Raw genomic sequence first — 21,688 nt, forward strand, 5'->3', positions numbered from 1 at the left:
CGTCCCAAATCACAGCCTACTCACTACCCCTACACACTCAATCACTCCACACACACACACACACACACACACTGGAGCAGGGATCTGTCCAGGACGCGTCCCAAATCACAGCCTACTCACTACCCCTACACACTCAATCACTCCACACACACACACACACACACACACTGGAGCAGGGATCTGTCCAGGACGCGTCCCAAATCACAGCCTACTCACTACCCCTACACACTCAATCACTCCACACACACACACACACACACACACACACACACTGGAGCAGGGATCTGTCCAAGATGCGTCCCAAATCACAGCCTACTCACTACCCCTACACACTCAATCACTCCACACACACACACACACACACACACACATACACACACTGGAGCAGGGATCTGTCCAGGACGCGTCCCAAATCACAGCCTACTCACTACCCCTACACACTCAATCACTCCACACACACACACACACACACACACTGGAGCAGGGATCTGTCCAGGACGCGTCCCAAATCACAGCCTACTCACTACCCCTACACACTCAATCACTCCACACACACACACACACACACACACACACACACTGGAGCAGGGATCTGTCCAAGATGCGTCCCAAATCACAGCCTACTCACTACCCCTACACACTCAATCACTCCACACACACACACACACACACACACACACATACACACACTGGAGCAGGGATCTGTCCAGGACGCGTCCCAAATCACAGCCTACTCACTACCCCTACACACTCAATCACTCCACACACACACACACACACACTGGAGCAGGGATCTGTCCAGGACGCGTCCCAAATCACAGCCTACTCACTACCCCTACACACTCAATCACTCCACACACACACACACACACACACACACACTGGAGCAGGGATCTGTCCAGGACGCGTCCCAAATCACAGCCGACTCACTACCCCTACACACTCAATCACTCCACACACACACACACACACACACACACACACAGGAGCAGGGATCTACCCGGGACGCATCCCAAATCACAGCCCACTCACTACCCCTACACACTCAATCACTCCACACACACAGGAGCAGGGATCTGTCCAGGACGCGTCCCAAATCACAGCCCACTCACTACCCCTACACACTCAATCACTCCACACACACACACACACACACACACACACACACACACACAGGAGCAGGGATCTGCCCGGGACGTGTCCCAAATCACAGCCCACTCACTACCCCTACACACTCAATCACTCCACACACACACACACACACACACAGGAGCTGGGATCTGCCCTGGATGCGTCCCAAATCACAGCCTACTCACTACCCCTACACACTCAATCACTTCACACACACACACACACACACACACACACACACACACACACACACACACACAGGAGCAGGGATCTGCCCGGGACGCGTCCCAAATCACAGCTCACTCACTACCCCTACACACTCAATCACTACACACACACACACACACACACACACACACACACACACACAGGAGCTGGGATCTGCCCTGGATGCGTCCCAAATCACAGCTCACTCACTACCCCTACACACTCAATCACTACACACACACACACACACACACACACACACACACAGGAGCTGGGATCTGCCCTGGATGCGTCCCAAATCACAGCCTACTCACTACCCCTACACACTCAATCACTTCACACACACACACACACACACACACAGGAGCAGGGATCTGCCCGGGACGCGTCCCAAATCACAGCTCACTCACTACCCCACACACTCAATCACTACACACACACACACACACACACACACACACACACACACACACACAGGAGCTGGGATCTGCCCTGGATGCGTCCCAAATCACAGCCTACTCACTACCCCTACACACTCAATCACTTCACACACACACACACACACACACACACACACACACACAGGAGCAGGGATCTGCCCGGGACACGTCCCAAATCAAAGCCCACTCACTACCCCTACACACTCAATCACTCCACACACACACACACACACACACACACACACACACACACACACACACACACACAGGAGCAGGGATCTGTCCAGGACGCGTCTCAAATCACAGCCGACTCACTACCCCTACACACTCAATCACTCCACACACACAGGAGCAGGGATCTGTCCAGGACGCGTCCCAAATCACAGCCGACTCACTACCCCTACACACTCAATCACTCCACACACACACACACACACACACACACACACACACAGGAGCAGGGATCTGTCCAGGACGCGTCCCAAATCACAGCCTACTCACTACCCCTACACACTCAATCACTCCACACACACACACACACACACACACACACACACACACACACACACAGGAGCAGGGATCTGTCCAGGACGCGTCCCAAATCACAGCCTACTCACTACCCCTACACACTCAATCACTCCACACACACACACACACACACACACACACACACACACACTGGAGCAGGGATCTGTCCAGGACGCGTCCCAAATCACAGCCTACTCACTACCCCTACACACTCAATCACTCCACACACACACACACACACACACACACAGGAGCAGGGATCTGTCCAGGACGCGTCCCAAATCACAGTTGACTCACTACCCCTACACACTCAATCACTCCACACACACAAACACACACACACACACACACAGGAGCAGGGATCTGCCCGGAACGCGCCCCAAATCACAGCCCACTCACTACCCCTGCACACTCAATCACTACACACACACACACACACACACACACACACACACACACACACAGGAGCTGGGATCTGCCCGGGATGCGTCCCAAATCACAGCCCACTCACTACCCCTACACACTCAATCACTCCACACACACACACACACACACACACACACACACACACACACACACAGGAGATGGGATCTGCCCTGGTTCCGTCCCAAATCACAGCCTACTCACTACCCCTACACACTCAATCACTCCACACACACACACACACACACCCACACACACACACACACACAGGAGCAGGGATCTGTCCAGGACGCGTCCCAAATCACAGCCGACTCACTACCCCTACACACTCAATCACTCCACACACACACACACACACACACACACACACACACACACACACACACAGGAGCAGGGATCTGCCCGGGACGCATCCCAAATCACAGCCCACTCACTACCCCTACACACTCAATCACACCACACACACAGGAGCAGGGATCTGTCCAGGACGCGTCCCAAATCACAGCCCACTCACTACCCCTACACACTCAATCACTCCACACACACACACACACACACACACACACACACACACAGGAGCAGGGATCTGCCCGGGACGCGTCCCAAATCACAGCCCACTCACTACCCCTACACACTCAATCACTCCACACACACACACACACACACACACACACACACAGGAGCAGGGATCGACCCGGGACGCATCCCAAATCACAGCCCACTCACTACCCCTACACACTCAATCACTCCACACACACACACACACACACACACACACACACACACACACACACACAGGAGCTGGGATCTGCCCGGGACGCGTCCCAAATCACAGCTCACTCACTACCCCTACACACTCAATCACTCCACACACACACACACACACACACACACACACACACACACACACACACACAGGAGCTGGGATCTGCCCTGGATGCGTCCCAAATCACAGCCTACTCACTACCCCTACACACTCAATCACTCCACACACACACACACACACACACACACACACACACACACACACACACACACAAGAGCAGGGATCTGTCCAGGACGCGTCTCAAATCACAGCCGACTCACTACCCCTACACACTCAATCACTCCACACACAGAGGAGCAGGGATCTGTCCAGGACGCGTCCCAAATCACAGCTGACTCACTACCCCTACACACTCAATCACTCCACACACACACACACACACACACACACACACACACACACAGGAGCAGGGATCTACCCGGGACGCATCCCAAATCACAGCCGACTCACTACCCCTACACACTCAATCACTCCACACACACACACACACACACACACACACACACACACACACACACACACACACACAGGAGCTGGGATCTACCCGGGACGCATCCCAAATCACAGCCCACTCACTACCCCTACACACTCAATCACTCCACACACACACACACACACACACACACACACACACACACACACAGGAGCAGGGATCGACCCGGGACGCATCCCAAATCACAGCCCACTCACTACCCCTACACACTCAATCACTCCACACACACACACACACACACACACACACACACACACACACACACACAGGAGCAGGGATCTGCCCGGGACACGTCCCAAATCACAGCCCACTCACTACCCCTACACACTCAATCACTCCACACACACACACACACACACACACACACACACACACACACACAGGAGCAGGGATCTGCCCGGGACGCGTCCCAAATCACAGCTCACTCACTACCCCTACACACTCAATCACTCCACACACACACACACACACACACACACACACACACACACAGGAGCTGGGATCTGCCCTGGATGCGTCCCAAATCACAGCCTACTCACTACCCCTACACACTCAATCACTCCACACACACACACACACACACACACACACACACAAGAGCAGGGATCTGTCCAGGACGCGTCTCAAATCACAGCCGACTCACTACCCCTACACACTCAATCACTCCACACACAGAGGAGCAGGGATCTGTCCAGGACGCGTCCCAAATCACAGCTGACTCACTACCCCTACACACTCAATCACTCCACACACACACACACACACACACACACACACACACACACACGCACACAGGAGCAGGGATCTACCCGGGACGCATCCCAAATCACAGCCGACTCACTACCCCTACACACTCAATCACTCCACACACACACACACACACACACACACACACACACACACACAGGAGCAGGGATCTACCCGGGACGCATCCCAAATCACAGCCCACTCACTACCCCTACACACTCAATCACTCCACACACACACACACACACACACACACACACACACACACACACACACAGGAGCAGGGATCTACCCGGGACGCATCCCAAATCACAGCCCACTCACTACCCCTACACACTCAATCACTCCACACACACACACACACACACACACACAGGAGCAGGGATCTGCCCGGGACACGTCTCAAATCACAGCCGACTCACTACCCCTACACACTCAATCACTCCACACACACAGGAGCAGGGATCTACCCGGGACGCATCCCAAATCACAGCCCACTCACTACCCCTACACACTCAATCACTCCACACACACACACACACACACACACACACACACACACACAGGAGCAGGGATCTGTCCAGGACGCGTCTCAAATCACAGCCGACTCACTACCCCTACACACTCAATCACTCCACACACACAGGAGCAGGGATCTACCCGGGACGCATCCCAAATCACAGCCCACTCACTACCCCTACACACTCAATCACTCCACACACACACACACACACACACACGCACACAGGAGCAGGGATCTGTCCAGGACGCGTCTCAAATCACAGCCGACTCACTACCCCTACACACTCAATCACTCCACACACACAGGAGCTGGGATCTACCCGGGACGCATCCCAAATCACAGCCCACTCACTACCCCTACACACTCAATCACTCCACACACACACACACACACACACACACACACACACACACACACACACACACACAGGAGCTGGGATCTGCCCGGGACGCGTCCCAAATCACAGCTCACTCACTACCCCTACACACTCAATCACTCCACACACACACACACACACACACACACACACAGGAGCTGGGATCTGCCCTGGATGCGTCCCAAATCACAGCCTACTCACTACCCCTACACACTCAATCACTCCACACACACACACACACACACACACACACACACACACACACAAGAGCAGGGATCTGTCCAGGACGCGTCTCAAATCACAGCCGACTCACTACCCCTACACACTCAATCACTCCACACACAGAGGAGCAGGGATCTGTCCAGGACGCGTCCCAAATCACAGCTGACTCACTACCCCTACACACTCAATCACTCCACACACACACACACACACACACACACAGGAGCAGGGATCTACCCGGGACGCATCCCAAATCACAGCCGACTCACTACCCCTACACACTCAATCACTCCACACACACACACACACACACACACACACACACACAGGAGCAGGGATCTACCCGGGACGCATCCCAAATCACAGCCGACTCACTACCCCTACACACTCAATCACTCCACACACACACACACACACACACACACACACACACACACACACACACACACACACAGGAGCTGGGATCTACCCGGGACGCATCCCAAATCACAGCCCACTCACTACCCCTACACACTCAATCACTCCACACACACACACACACACACACACACACACACACACACACACACAGGAGCAGGGATCGACCCGGGACGCATCCCAAATCACAGCCCACTCACTACCCCTACACACTCAATCACTCCACACACACACACACACACACACACACACACACACACACACAGGAGCAGGGATCTGCCCGGGACACGTCCCAAATCACAGCCCACTCACTACCCCTACACACTCAATCACTCCACACACACACACACACACACACACACACACACAGGAGCTGGGATCTGCCCTGGATGCGTCCCAAATCACAGCTCACTCACTACCCCTACACACTCAATCACTCCACACACACACACACACACACACACACACACACACACAGGAGCTGGGATCTGCCCTGGATGCGTCCCAAATCACAGCCTACTCACTACCCCTACACACTCAATCACTCCACACACACACACACACACACACACACACACACACACACACACACACACAAGAGCAGGGATCTGTCCAGGACGCGTCTCAAATCACAGCCGACTCACTACCCCTACACACTCAATCACTCCACACACAGAGGAGCAGGGATCTGTCCAGGACGCGTCCCAAATCACAGCTGACTCACTACCCCTACACACTCAATCACTCCACACACACACACACACACACACACACACACACACACACACAGGAGCAGGGATCTACCCGGGACGCATCCCAAATCACAGCCCACTCACTACCCCTACACACTCAATCACTCCACACACACACACACACACACACACACACACACACACACACACACAGGAGCAGGGATCTGCCCGGGACGCATCCCAAATCACAGCCCACTCACTACCCCTACACACTCAATCACTCCACACACACACACACACACACACACACACACACACACACACACACACAGGAGCAGGGATCTACCCGGGACGCATCCCAAATCACAGCCCACTCACTACCCCTACACACTCAATCACTCCACACACACACACACACACACACACACAGGAGCAGGGATCTGCCCGGGACACGTCTCAAATCACAGCCGACTCACTACCCCTACACACTCAATCACTCCACACACACAGGAGCAGGGATCTACCCGGGACGCATCCCAAATCACAGCCCACTCACTACCCCTACACACTCAATCACTCCACACACACACACACACACACACACACACACACACACACAGGAGCAGGGATCTGTCCAGGACGCGTCTCAAATCACAGCCGACTCACTACCCCTACACACTCAATCACTCCACACACACAGGAGCAGGGATCTACCCGGGACGCATCCCAAATCACAGCCCACTCACTACCCCTACACACTCAATCACTCCACACACACACACACACACACACACGCACACAGGAGCAGGGATCTGTCCAGGACGCGTCTCAAATCACAGCCGACTCACTACCCCTACACACTCAATCACTCCACACACACAGGAGCTGGGATCTACCCGGGACGCATCCCAAATCACAGCCCACTCACTACCCCTACACACTCAATCACTCCACACACACACACACACACACACACACACACACACACACACACAGGAGCTGGGATCTGCCCGGGACGCGTCCCAAATCACAGCTCACTCACTACCCCTACACACTCAATCACTCCACACACACACACACACACACACACACACACACACACAGGAGCTGGGATCTGCCCTGGATGCGTCCCAAATCACAGCCTACTCACTACCCCTACACACTCAATCACTCCACACACACACACACACACACACACACACACACACACACACACACACACACACACAAGAGCAGGGATCTGTCCAGGACGCGTCTCAAATCACAGCCGACTCACTACCCCTACACACTCAATCACTCCACACACAGAGGAGCAGGGATCTGTCCAGGACGCGTCCCAAATCACAGCTGACTCACTACCCCTACACACTCAATCACTCCACACACACACACACACACACACACACAGGAGCAGGGATCTACCCGGGACGCATCCCAAATCACAGCCGACTCACTACCCCTACACACTCAATCACTCCACACACACACACACACACACACACACACACACACACACAGGAGCAGGGATCTACCCGGGACGCATCCCAAATCACAGCCGACTCACTACCCCTACACACTCAATCACTCCACACACACACACACACACACACACACACACACACACACACACACACAGGAGCTGGGATCTACCCGGGACGCATCCCAAATCACAGCCCACTCACTACCCCTACACACTCAATCACTCCACACACACACACACACACACACACACACACACACACACACACACACACACACACACACACACAGGAGCAGGGATCGACCCGGGACGCATCCCAAATCACAGCCCACTCACTACCCCTACACACTCAATCACTCCACACACACACACACACACACACACACACACACACACACACACAGGAGCAGGGATCTGCCCGGGACACGTCCCAAATCACAGCCCACTCACTACCCCTACACACTCAATCACTCCACACACACACACACACACACACACACACACACACACACACACACACACACAGGAGCTGGGATCTGCCCTGGATGCGTCCCAAATCACAGCTCACTCACTACCCCTACACACTCAATCACTCCACACACACACACACACACACACACACACACACACACACACACACACACACACAGGAGCTGGGATCTGCCCTGGATGCGTCCCAAATCACAGCTGACTCACTACCCCTACACACTCAATCACTCCACACACACACACACACACACACACACACACACACACACAGGAGCTGGGATCTGCCCTGGATGCGTCCCAAATCACAGCCTACTCACTACCCCTACACACTCAATCACTCCACACACACACACACACACACACACACACACACACACACACACACACAAGAGCAGGGATCTGTCCAGGACGCGTCTCAAATCACAGCCGACTCACTACCCCTACACACTCAATCACTCCACACACAGAGGAGCAGGGATCTGTCCAGGACGTGTCCCAAATCACAGCTGACTCACTACCCCTACACACTCAATCACTCCACACACACACACACACACACACACACACACACACACACACGCACACAGGAGCAGGGATCTACCCGGGACGCATCCCAAATCACAGCCGACTCACTACCCCTACACACTCAATCACTCCACACACACACACACACACACACACACACACACACACACACACACACACAGGAGCAGGGATCTACCCGGGACGCATCCCAAATCACAGCCCACTCACTACCCCTACACACTCAATCACTCCACACACACACACACACACACACACACACACACACACACAGGAGCAGGGATCTACCCGGGACGCATCCCAAATCACAGCCCACTCACTACCCCTACACACTCAATCACTCCACACACACACACACACACACACACACACACACACACACACAGGAGCAGGGATCTGCCCGGGACACGTCTCAAATCACAGCCGACTCACTACCCCTACACACTCAATCACTCCACACACACAGGAGCAGGGATCTACCCGGGACGCATCCCAAATCACAGCCCACTCACTACCCCTACACACTCAATCACTCCACACACACACACACACACACACACACACACACACACACACACAGGAGCAGGGATCTGTCCAGGACGCGTCTCAAATCACAGCCGACTCACTACCCCTACACACTCAATCACTCCACACACACAGGAGCAGGGATCTACCCGGGACGCATCCCAAATCACAGCCCACTCACTACCCCTACACACTCAATCACTCCACACACACACACACACACACACACGCACACAGGAGCAGGGATCTGTCCAGGACGCGTCTCAAATCACAGCCGACTCACTACCCCTACACACTCAATCACTCCACACACACAGGAGCTGGGATCTACCCGGGACGCATCCCAAATCACAGCCCACTCACTACCCCTACACACTCAATCACTCCACACACACACACACACACACACACACACACACACACACACACACACACACACAGGAGCAGGGATCTGTCCAGGACGCATCCCAAATCACAGCCCACTCACTACCCCTACACACTCAATCACTCCACACACACACACACACACACACACACACACACACACACAGGAGCAGGGATCTGTCCAGGACGCGTCTCAAATCACAGCCGACTCACTACCCCTACACACTCAATCACTCCACACACACAGGAGCTGGGATCTACCCGGGACGCATCCCAAATCACAGCCCACTCACTACCCCTACACACTCAATCACTCCACACACACACACACACACACACACACACACACACACACACACAGGAGCAGGGATCTGTCCAGGACGCATCCCAAATCACAGCCCACTCACTACCCCTACACACTCAATCACTCCACACACACACACACACACACACACACACACACACACACACACACACAGGAGCAGGGATCTGTCCAGGACGCATCCCAAATCACAGCCCACTCACTACCCCTACACACTCAATCACTCCACTCCACACACACACACACACACACACACACACACAGGAGCAGGGATCTGTCCAGGACGCATCCCAAATCACAGCCCACTCACTACCCCTACACACTCAATCACTCCACACACACACACACACACACACACACACACACACACACACACACACACAGGAGCAGGGATCTACCCGGGACGCATCCCAAATCACAGCCCACTCACTACCCCTACACACTCAATCACTCCACACACACACACACACACACACACACACACACACACACACACAGGAGCAGGGATCTGTCCAGGACGCATCCCAAATCACAGCCCACTCACTACCCCTACACACTCAATCACTCCACACACACACACACACACACACACACACACACACAGGAGCAGGGATCTGCCCGGGACGCGTCCCAAATCACAGCCCACTCACTACCCCTACACACTCAATCACTCCACACACACACACACACACACACACACACAGGAGCAGGGATCTGCCCGGGACGCGTCCCAAATCACAGCTCACTCACTACCCCTACACACTCAATCACTCCACACACACACACACACACACACAGGAGCTGGGATCTGCCCTGGATGCGTCCCAAATCACAGCCTACTCACTACCCCTACACACTCAATCACTCCACACACACACACACACACACACACACACACACACACACACACACACACACACACAGGAGCAGGGATCTGCCCGGGACACGTCCCAAATCACAGCCCACTCACTACCCCTACACACTCAATCACTCCACACACACACACACACACACACACACAGGAGCAGGGATCTGTCCAGGACGCGTCTCAAATCACAGCCGACTCACTACCCCTACACACTCAATCACTCCACACACACACACACACACACACACACACACACACACACACACACACACAGGAGCACGGATCTGTCCAGGACGCGTCTCAAATCACAGCCGACTCACTACCCCTACACACTCAATCACTCCACACACAGAGGAGCAGGGATCTGTCCAGGACGCGTCCCAAATCACAGCTGACTCACTACCCCTACACACTCAATCACTCCACACACACACACACACACACACACACACACACACACACACACACACACACACAGGAGCAGGGATCTACCCGGGACGCATCCCAAATCACAGCCGACTCACTACCCCTACACACTCAATCACTCCACACACACACACACACACACACACACACACACACACACACAGGAGCAGGGATCTGCCCGGGACGCGTCCCAAATCACAGCTCACTCACTACCCCTACACACTCAATCACTACACACACACACACACACACACACACACACACACAGGAGCTGGGATCTGCCCTGGATGCGTCCCAAATCACAGCCCACTCACTACCCCTACACACTCAATCACTCCACACACACACACACACACACACACACAGGAGCAGGGATCTGTCCAGGACGCGTCTCAAATCACAGCCGACTCACTACCCCTACACACTCAATCACTCCACACACAGAGGAGCAGGGATCTGTCCAGGACGCGTCCCAAATCACAGCTGACTCACTACCCCTACACACTCAATCACTCCACACACACACACACACACACACACACACACACAGGAGCAGGGATCTACCCGGGACGCATCCCAAATCACAGCCGACTCACTACCCCTACACACTCAATCACTCCACACACACACACACACACACACACACACACACACACACACAGGAGCAGGGATCTGCCCGGGACGCGTCCCAAATCACAGCTCACTCACTACCCCTACACACTCAATCACTCCACACACACACACACACACACACACACACACACACACACACACAGGAGCAGGGATCTGCCCGGGACGCGTCCCAAATCACAGCTCACTCACTACCCCTACACACTCAATCACTCCACACACACACACACACACACACACACACACACACACACACACACACACACACACAGGAGCTGGGATCTGCCCTGGATGCGTCCCAAATCACAGCCCACTCACTACCCCTACACACTCAATCACTCCACACACACACACACACACACACACACACACACACACACACACAGGAGCACGGATCTGTCCAGGACGCGTCTCAAATCACAGCCGACTCACTACCCCTACACACTCAATCACTCCACACACAGAGGAGCAGGGATCTGTCCAGGACGCGTCCCAAATCACAGCTGACTCACTACCCCTACACACTCAATCACTCCACACACACACACACACACACACACACACACACACACACACACACAGGAGCAGGGATCTACCCGGGACGCATCCCAAATCACAGCCGACTCACTACCCCTACACACTCAATCACTCCACACACACACACACACACACACACACACACACACACACACACACAGGAGCTGGGATCTGCCCTGGATGCGTCCCAAATCACAGCCTACTCACTACCCCTACACACTCAATCACTCCACACACACACACACACACACACACACACACAGGAGCAGGGATCTGCCCGGGACGCGTCCCAAATCACAGCCCACTCACTACCCCTACACACTCAATCACTCCACAGACACACACACACACACACAGGAGCAGGGATCTGCCCGGGACGCGTCCCAAATCACAGCCCACTCACTACCCCTACACACTCAATCACTCCACACACACACACACACACACACACACACACACAGGAGCAGGGATTTGCCCGGGACACGTCCCAAATCACAGCCTACTCACTACCCCTACACACAATCACTCCACACACACACACACACACACACACACACTGGAGCAGGGATCTGTCCAGGACACGTCCCAAATCACAGCCTACTCACTACCCCTACACACTCAATCACTCCACACACACACACACACACACACACACACACACACACACACACACAGACACAGGAGCAGGGATTTGCCCGGGACACGTCCCAAATCACAGCCTACTCACTACCCTTACACACAATCACTCCACACACACACACACACACACACACACACACACACTGGAGCAGGGATCTGTCCAGGACACGTCCCAAATCACAGCCTACTCACTACCCCTACACACAATCACTCCACACACACACACACACACACACACACACACACACTGGAGCAGGGATCTGTCCAGGACGTGTCCCAAATCACAGCCCACTCACTACCCCTACACACTCAATCACTCCACACACACACACACACACACACACACACACACACACACACACACACACACACACAGGAGCTGGGATCTGCCCTGGACGCGTCCCAAATCACAGCCCACTCACTACCCCTACACACTCAATCACTCCACACACACACACACACACACACACACACACACACACACACACACACACACACAGGAGCTGGGATCTGCCCTGGGTGCGTCCCAAATCACAGCCTACTCACTACCCCTACACACTCAATCACTCCACACACACACACACACACACACACACACACACACTGGAGCAGGGATCTGCCCAGGACACGTCCCAAATCACAGCCTACTCACTACCCCTACACACTCAATCACTCCACACACATGCTATTGTACTCGTAGTACTCCCACTATGAATACTACTATCACTACCAATAACAAGTAGCACTGCTATTATACTACTAACACAAACCAACAGGACTCTCCCTGAAACTCCTGATACTGCTGTTACTGTTCCTGATGCACTATTATTTTTTTATTTATTTCAACAATAAACTTGATTTATTATAAAACTTTAAATTCCTCCAAAACAACCAATTTTTAAAGTATTTTTATAAATAATAAAAGAAGAAAAGTAAAATGAACTGAACACTATTAACTTATTACATTTTAAATAATTGATAGAAATACTTTAATAAAAACCATCAGCTTTACAAATGGAGCACTGAGAGAGAGTGTGTGTGTGTGTGTGTGTGTGTGTGTGTGTGTGTGTGAGAGAGAGAGATCCTTTCCACCACTAGATGACATCCTGAAGCTTTTATACCAAACCTCTGTTCAAACTTTTTCCTCCACACACACACACACACACACACACAGAGTGATGGGATAAACCTTTCAGTTTGCTTTCACACAGCCTCAGGTTCGATACCAACACACATTACTGAGACAAGATCTAATGGTGGGTAACAATCTGTCTCCAGAGAAATGATCAGGAAGCTGTTTAGGTCAAACACACACACACACACACACACACACACACACACACACTGACAGTCATAATACACACTAATAATAGAAACAGAAAGGAGCAGGTGTAACAATGAGCCACCGTGTGTGTGTGTGTGTGTGTGTGTGTGTGTGTGTGTGTGTGTATGACCTAAACAGCTTCCTGATAATTTCTCTGGAGATAGATTAAAGGCCAGACAATACAGTGTGGGGATTTTTTTCTGTTTTATGACACACAGAGAAAAGAAACACAACACCACCTTCACCATGTTTCTCACAACGCTAACATTTCTTGCGACAATATGAGGCGGGGTTGAGAGACACTGAGACACAGGGGTGGGGGTGGGGTGGACAACATCACTATGATTTAGGACACACGAAGCTCAAGATATTAAAAAGTAAGAGAAAGACATTATGTCGGTAATAAATGCTGTTTTACCACTAGAAGCGTAAACTCCTCTATCCTGAAGATGCCAGAAAACTCAAAGTTACAGCTTCACCTCTGACTGTTACGAAGCACTGACACTGGAGACTCCTTCCAGAAATTCTGACCAATCACAGTCCAGAACTCAACAGCAGTGTGGGGGAACATTATAAGTGTCATCAGTGTGATGGTTATCTATCTATCTATCTATCTATCTATCTATCTATCTATCTATCTATCTATCTATCTATCTATCTATCTATCTATCTATCTATCTGTGTATTTACTTACTTACTTACCATCGCAAGACAACACTGAAGTGTCAACACAAAATAAATATAGGGTGCCAATAATTTTGAGATCAGTGTTTGGAAAGAAAAATACACTACTTAACATGACTGTGGCAGCGGGGGCGTGGTCAAGCGTCAGTCTGTGAACGGAGGGCGGAGTTAGGGAAGGTAAGTGGCAGAATCACTGCACCTGATGTTAGTTAACCCGTGTTTGTGTGTCCTCCCCAGTGACCGCGCCATATAAAAGGAGAGAGAGAGCAGAGGAAGGGAGCTCTCTCCCCAACCAGACGACTTCTGTGTGTGTGCATGCATGTGTGGCTGGGAGAGTGTGAAAAGCTGAAAAGCTAGAAATAAAAAGAGGGTTTTTTAACTCAGTTCTGGCCTGCCATACTTCTGTGCCCCACCCACCCGCTCTGATCTCTACAGTGGTGCCGAAACCCGGGATCGGAGCACAGAGGAGAACAGCCCCATGGAGTCCTCCCCCTTCAAGGACCTGATCCATTCCCTCACCACGGCCCAACAGAGCCAGCACCAGGGGCTGGTCGCCCTCCGGAAGAGCAGGAGCAAAGGTTCAAGTCCCTGGTGCTGACACAGCAGGAAGATCGCCAGGTGTTCCAGCACCTACTCGCGTCGGCGGGGTCCACCACCTCCACTGCCGCGGGCCCTCCCCACCTCACCCTAACGAAGATGGGCCCGCACGATGATGCCGAGGCCTTCCTCGCAGTCTTTGAGCAGGCAGCAGAGGCCTGGGGCTGGCCAGTGGAACAGCGTGCGGTGTGCCTCCTCCCCCTGCTAACGGGCGAGGTGCAGCTGGCTGCGCTACAGCTCCCCGCCGACAGTCGGCTGGTCTATGCTGACCTCTGCCATGCCGTCCTCCAGCGTGTGGGGTGCACCCCGGAGCAACAACGGCAGCACTTTCGCGCTCTGCGCCTGGAGGAGGTCGGCTGGCCATTCGCGTTTGGCCAGCAACTCCCGGACGCCTGCCGGCGGTGGCTGAGGGCTGACAACCGTGACGCCGAGGGAATCGTCGATCTGGTGGCGCTGGAACAATTCATCGCCCAACTTCCCGATGGAACAGCGGAGTGGGTCCAGTGCCATCGCCCGGCGTTGCTGGATCAGGCCATTGAGCTGGTGGAGGACTATTTGGCGGCTGTTCCGACGGCAGGACAGCATGTCTCCTCTTCTCCCCTCTCCTCTCTCTCTCTCCCTCCCCTTCTGTTCCTCGTCCTTGCCCCGTTCCCCCACCGCGGAGGCGGGGACTGGCTCCAACCCCGCCAGCCCGCCGCCATTTCCCACTTCAGTGTCTGTCTCTCCCCCCCCTCAGGTGAGTGAGCTCCGGAACACCGGTGCAGAGAGAGAGCCCGGGCCGATTTGCTGGCGCTGCGGGGAGCCTGGGCACCTCCAGCATCAGTGCTCGGCGATGGAGGTGGGCACGGTGGTCCGGATCCCTGACGTGCCAGAGACCGCCCTTGATCGGGCCGGAGCATATCGCATACCGGTGAGTATCCAAGGGGATACGTATCAGGCTTTGGTGGACTCCGGCTGTAATCAGACCTCAATCCACCAAAGCCTGGTGCAAGACGAGGCATTGGGGAGAGCACAATTGGTGAAGGTGTTGTGTGTGCACGGGGATGTTCACAACTACCCTTTAGTGTCGGTCCACATTCTATTTCGAGAGGAGAAATTTAGAGTAAAGGTGGCAGTTAATCCTTGCCTTACCCACTCGATAATTTTGGGGACTGATTGGCCGGGATTTCAGGAATTAATGACTCATTTTGTGGTGGGGCCTGCCATAGTTCAGCAGGGGGAGGTCCCGGTGTGGCATTGGCAGGAGCAGCTGTCACAGAGCCATCTACGTCATCACTGCATCAGAGTGAGGAGCAGCAGGCTCCTCCTCCCTCTCTCGGGGAATCCCTCACGGATTTCCCGTTAGAGCAGTGTGAGATGAGACTCTGCAGCATGCGTTTGACCAAGTGAGAGTAATCGATGGTCAAACGCGCCGGCCAAACGCCACCCCGTCCTTCCCCTATTTTTCCATTATGAAGGATAGATTATACCGAGTGACACAGGACAATCAGACTAAGGAGCCGATCACACAGCTTTTGATCCCAAAGAGCCGCCGGGAATTTATATCCCAGACGGCTCACTTTAATCCCATGGCTGGACACTTGGGGCAGGATAAGACACTAGTCCGAATAATGGCCCGGTTCTATTGACCAGGGATTTGCGGTGTTGTCCGTAGGTGGTGTACGGTGTCCCGCAAATGCCAGTTAGTAAATCCAGCGGTCATTCCAAAAGCGCCTTTGCGCCCTCTGCCATTAATCGAGACCCCATTCGAAAGAATTGGGATGGATCTCGTCGGACCATTAGATCGGTCAACACGAGGGTATCGCTTTATTTTAGTTCTGGTGGACTATGCAACACAATATCCGGAAGCAGTGCCTCTTCGCAATGTCTCAGCACTTAGTATTGCGGAAGCACTCTTCCACGTCATCTCCCAAGTTGGAATCCCCAAAGAGATTTTGACTGATCAAGGCACTACATTTATGTCACACACACTGCACGAACTGTATGGGTTACTGGGAATTAAGCTGATCCGCACCAGCGTTTATCACCCACAAATGGACGGCTTAGTCAAACGGTTTATTCGCACCCTCAAAAACATAATTAAAAAATTTGTACGTGAGGACGCATGCAACTGGGATAAATGGCTTGAGCCCCTGTTATTCGCAGTGCGAGAGGTCCCACAAGCCTCCACAGGGTTCTCCCCATTCGAATTATTATATGGGCATAAGCCGTGTGGCATCCTAGATGTACTGCGGGAAAATTGGGAGGAGGGACCTTCAACGAGCAAAAATGAAATTCAATATGTTATCGACCTGCGTGCAAAACTCCACACACACACACCTAACCCAGGAGAATTTGTGGCAGGCCCAAGAACGGCAAATCCGCCTGTATGACAGGGGCACGCGCCTTAGGGAGTTCGCACTGGGAGATAAAGTACTCGTGCTATTGCCCAAGTCGAGCTCCAAATTGATTGCCGAGTGGCAAGGACCCTTTGAGGTCACACGGCAAGTCGGGGACATTGACTATGAGGTGAGGTGAACGGACAGGGGTGGGACGCTACAGATTTACCACCTCAATCTGCTAAAACTTTGGAACAAGGAGGTCCCTGTGGCCTTGGTGTTGTTGGTTCCGGAGAAGGCGGAGCTGGGGCCGGAGGTTCAAAAGGGAACATTGACATCGCTTACCACTCCAGTCCCCTGTGGCGACCACCTCTCCCCGACCCAACTCATGGAGGTTACCCAGTTGCAGACCGAATTTTTGGACATGTTCTCGCCCCTGCCCGGCTGCACCCGCCTCATAGAACACCACATTGTGACGCCCCCAGGGGTGGTAGTGCGCAGCCGCCCTTACAGGCTGCCCGAACACAAGAAAAAGGTGCTTCAGGAAGAACTCGAGGCCATGCTCGACATGGGCATCGTCGAAGAGTCCCACAGTGACTGGAGCAGCCTGGTGGTCTTGGCTCCCAAGGCTGACAGGTCGGTCCGTTTCTGTGTGGACTATAGAAAAGTCAACGCGGTGTCTAAATTCGATGCGTACCCAATGCCTCGTATTGACAAGTTGCTCGATCGACTAGGCACGACTCATTTTTATTCGACACTGGATTTGACAAAAGGGATATTGGCAGATCCCCTTGACTCCATTATCCCAAGAGAAAACAGCCTTTTCCACACTGTTTGGCTTACACCAGTTTGTCACACTTCCTTTTGGGCTGTTTGGGGTGCCCGCTACATTCCAGCGGTTTATGGATAGGGTCCTCCGCCCCCACGCCACCTATGCAGCCGCATACCTGGACGATATCATAATCTATAGTAATGATTGGCCGCGGCATTTACAACACCTAAGGGCCGTCCTTAGGTCGCTGAGGCGAGCGGGTCTCACAGCCAACCCGAAGAAATGTGCGATTGGGCGGGTGGAAGTACGGTATCTGGGCTTCCATTTGGGCAATGGGCAGGTGTGTCCCAAAATTAATAAGACAGCAGCGACTGCGGCCTGCTCGAGGCCCAAGACCAAAAAGGGGGTGAGACAGTTCCTGGGGCTGGCTGGCTACTATCGTAGGTTTATACCTAATTATTTGGATGTCACCAGCCTGCTGACTGATCTCACTAAAAAGGGGGCACCAGATCCAGTCCAGTGGACGGAGCAATGCCAGCGGGCTTTCTCTGAGGTAAAGACTGCACTGTGTGGGGGGCCATTGTTACACTCCCCTGACTTTTCTCTCCCCTTTGTTTTGCAGACGGACGCGTCAGACAGAGGGCTGTTCTGTCCCAGGAGGTGGAGGTAGAGGATCGTCCAGTGCTGTACATCAGCAGGAAGCTGTCGGTGCATGAGGGCCGCTACAGCACCATAGAAAAGGAGTGCCTGGCCATCAAGTGGGCGGTCCTCGCCCTCCGCTACTACCTACTGGGATGCCCTTTCACCCTCTGTTCAGACCACGTGCCCCTCCAGTGGCTCCACCGCATGAAGGATGCCAATGCACGGATCACCCGTTGGTATCTGGCACTCCAGCCGTTTAATTTCAAAGTGATCCACAGGCCGGGGGCGCAGATGGTCGTGGCGAATTTCCTCTCCCGTCGGGGGGGGGGGGGGGGGGGTCAGCTGCAGGCTGGATGGCTCCTCAGCCTGAGTCGGGCAGTGGGGGTATGTGGCAGCGGGGGTGTGGTCAAGCATCAGTCTGTGAACGGAGGGCGGAGTTAGGGAAGGTAAGTGGCAGAATCACTGCACCTGATGTTAGTTAACCTGTGTTTGTGTGTCTTCCCCAGTGACCGCGCCCTATAAAAGGAGCGAGAGAGCAGAGGAAGGGAGATCTCTCCCCAACCAGACGACTTCTGCGTGTGTGCGTGCGTGTGTGGCTGGGAGAGTGTGAAAAGCTGAAAAGCTATAAATAAAAAGAGTTTTTTTAACTCAGTTCTGGCCTGCCGTACTTCTGTGCTCCACCCACCCGCTCTGATCTCTACAATGACATTTATTATATCTGAAAAAAATCCTGTGTTCATACAAAAAGTTGTCCACTTTCACTGCATATCTAAATGAATTTATTTACGTCCCCATACCCTGCCTCCAACAAAAGCAATGAAGGGTGCCAATACTTCTGCAAATAAACTGACTCATGAGTGCAGCTAAAAGGTATGAACCTGGAGATGGAGGGATTTCAGTCTGTTTGTCCGAGGAGGAGGAGAGGAGCTCAAATAAGGGTGTGTTTGCGTGTTGTGGCGTGCCATGGAATACACACATACACACACACAGGATATTTGTGCCTACTGGATAACTGCTGTGTGTGTGTGTGTGTGTGTGTGTGTGTGTGTGTGTGTGTGTGTGTGTGTAGCTGCTTAGTGTGTGTGTGTGTGTGTGTGTGTGTCAATGACACAAGCACATTTTGACATGCACACACAGTAGTAAAGTATTCCCGGTATTAAAGAGTCACACAGTGAGTGTAAATCCTGCTGATTACAGTCGGACCTGTTCGACCGGATCAATCAGCTCCGTCTCATTTAGATCTTCTCTCACTAGTTTCCTAAGAGTGAGATCATATCGACACGCTAGGCTGAGTGTGACATATAAAACTAACTGTTCACAGAGAGAAATACATCCCTGAGCATGAGGCATGTCATGAGGAAGTTACTCCAAAACTATCTGTCAATTACTTCCTGTTGCTTTTACAAGTGAATGTTAACCTTTTCGTCACGTCAAATATTTATATTGTTCTTGTACTATACTGAATATCGCATGCTGTATACTG

The sequence above is a fragment of the Neoarius graeffei genome, chromosome 16 (assembly GCF_027579695.1).
Source record: "Neoarius graeffei isolate fNeoGra1 chromosome 16, fNeoGra1.pri, whole genome shotgun sequence".
NCBI classification, from domain to species: domain Eukaryota; kingdom Metazoa; phylum Chordata; class Actinopteri; order Siluriformes; family Ariidae; genus Neoarius; species Neoarius graeffei.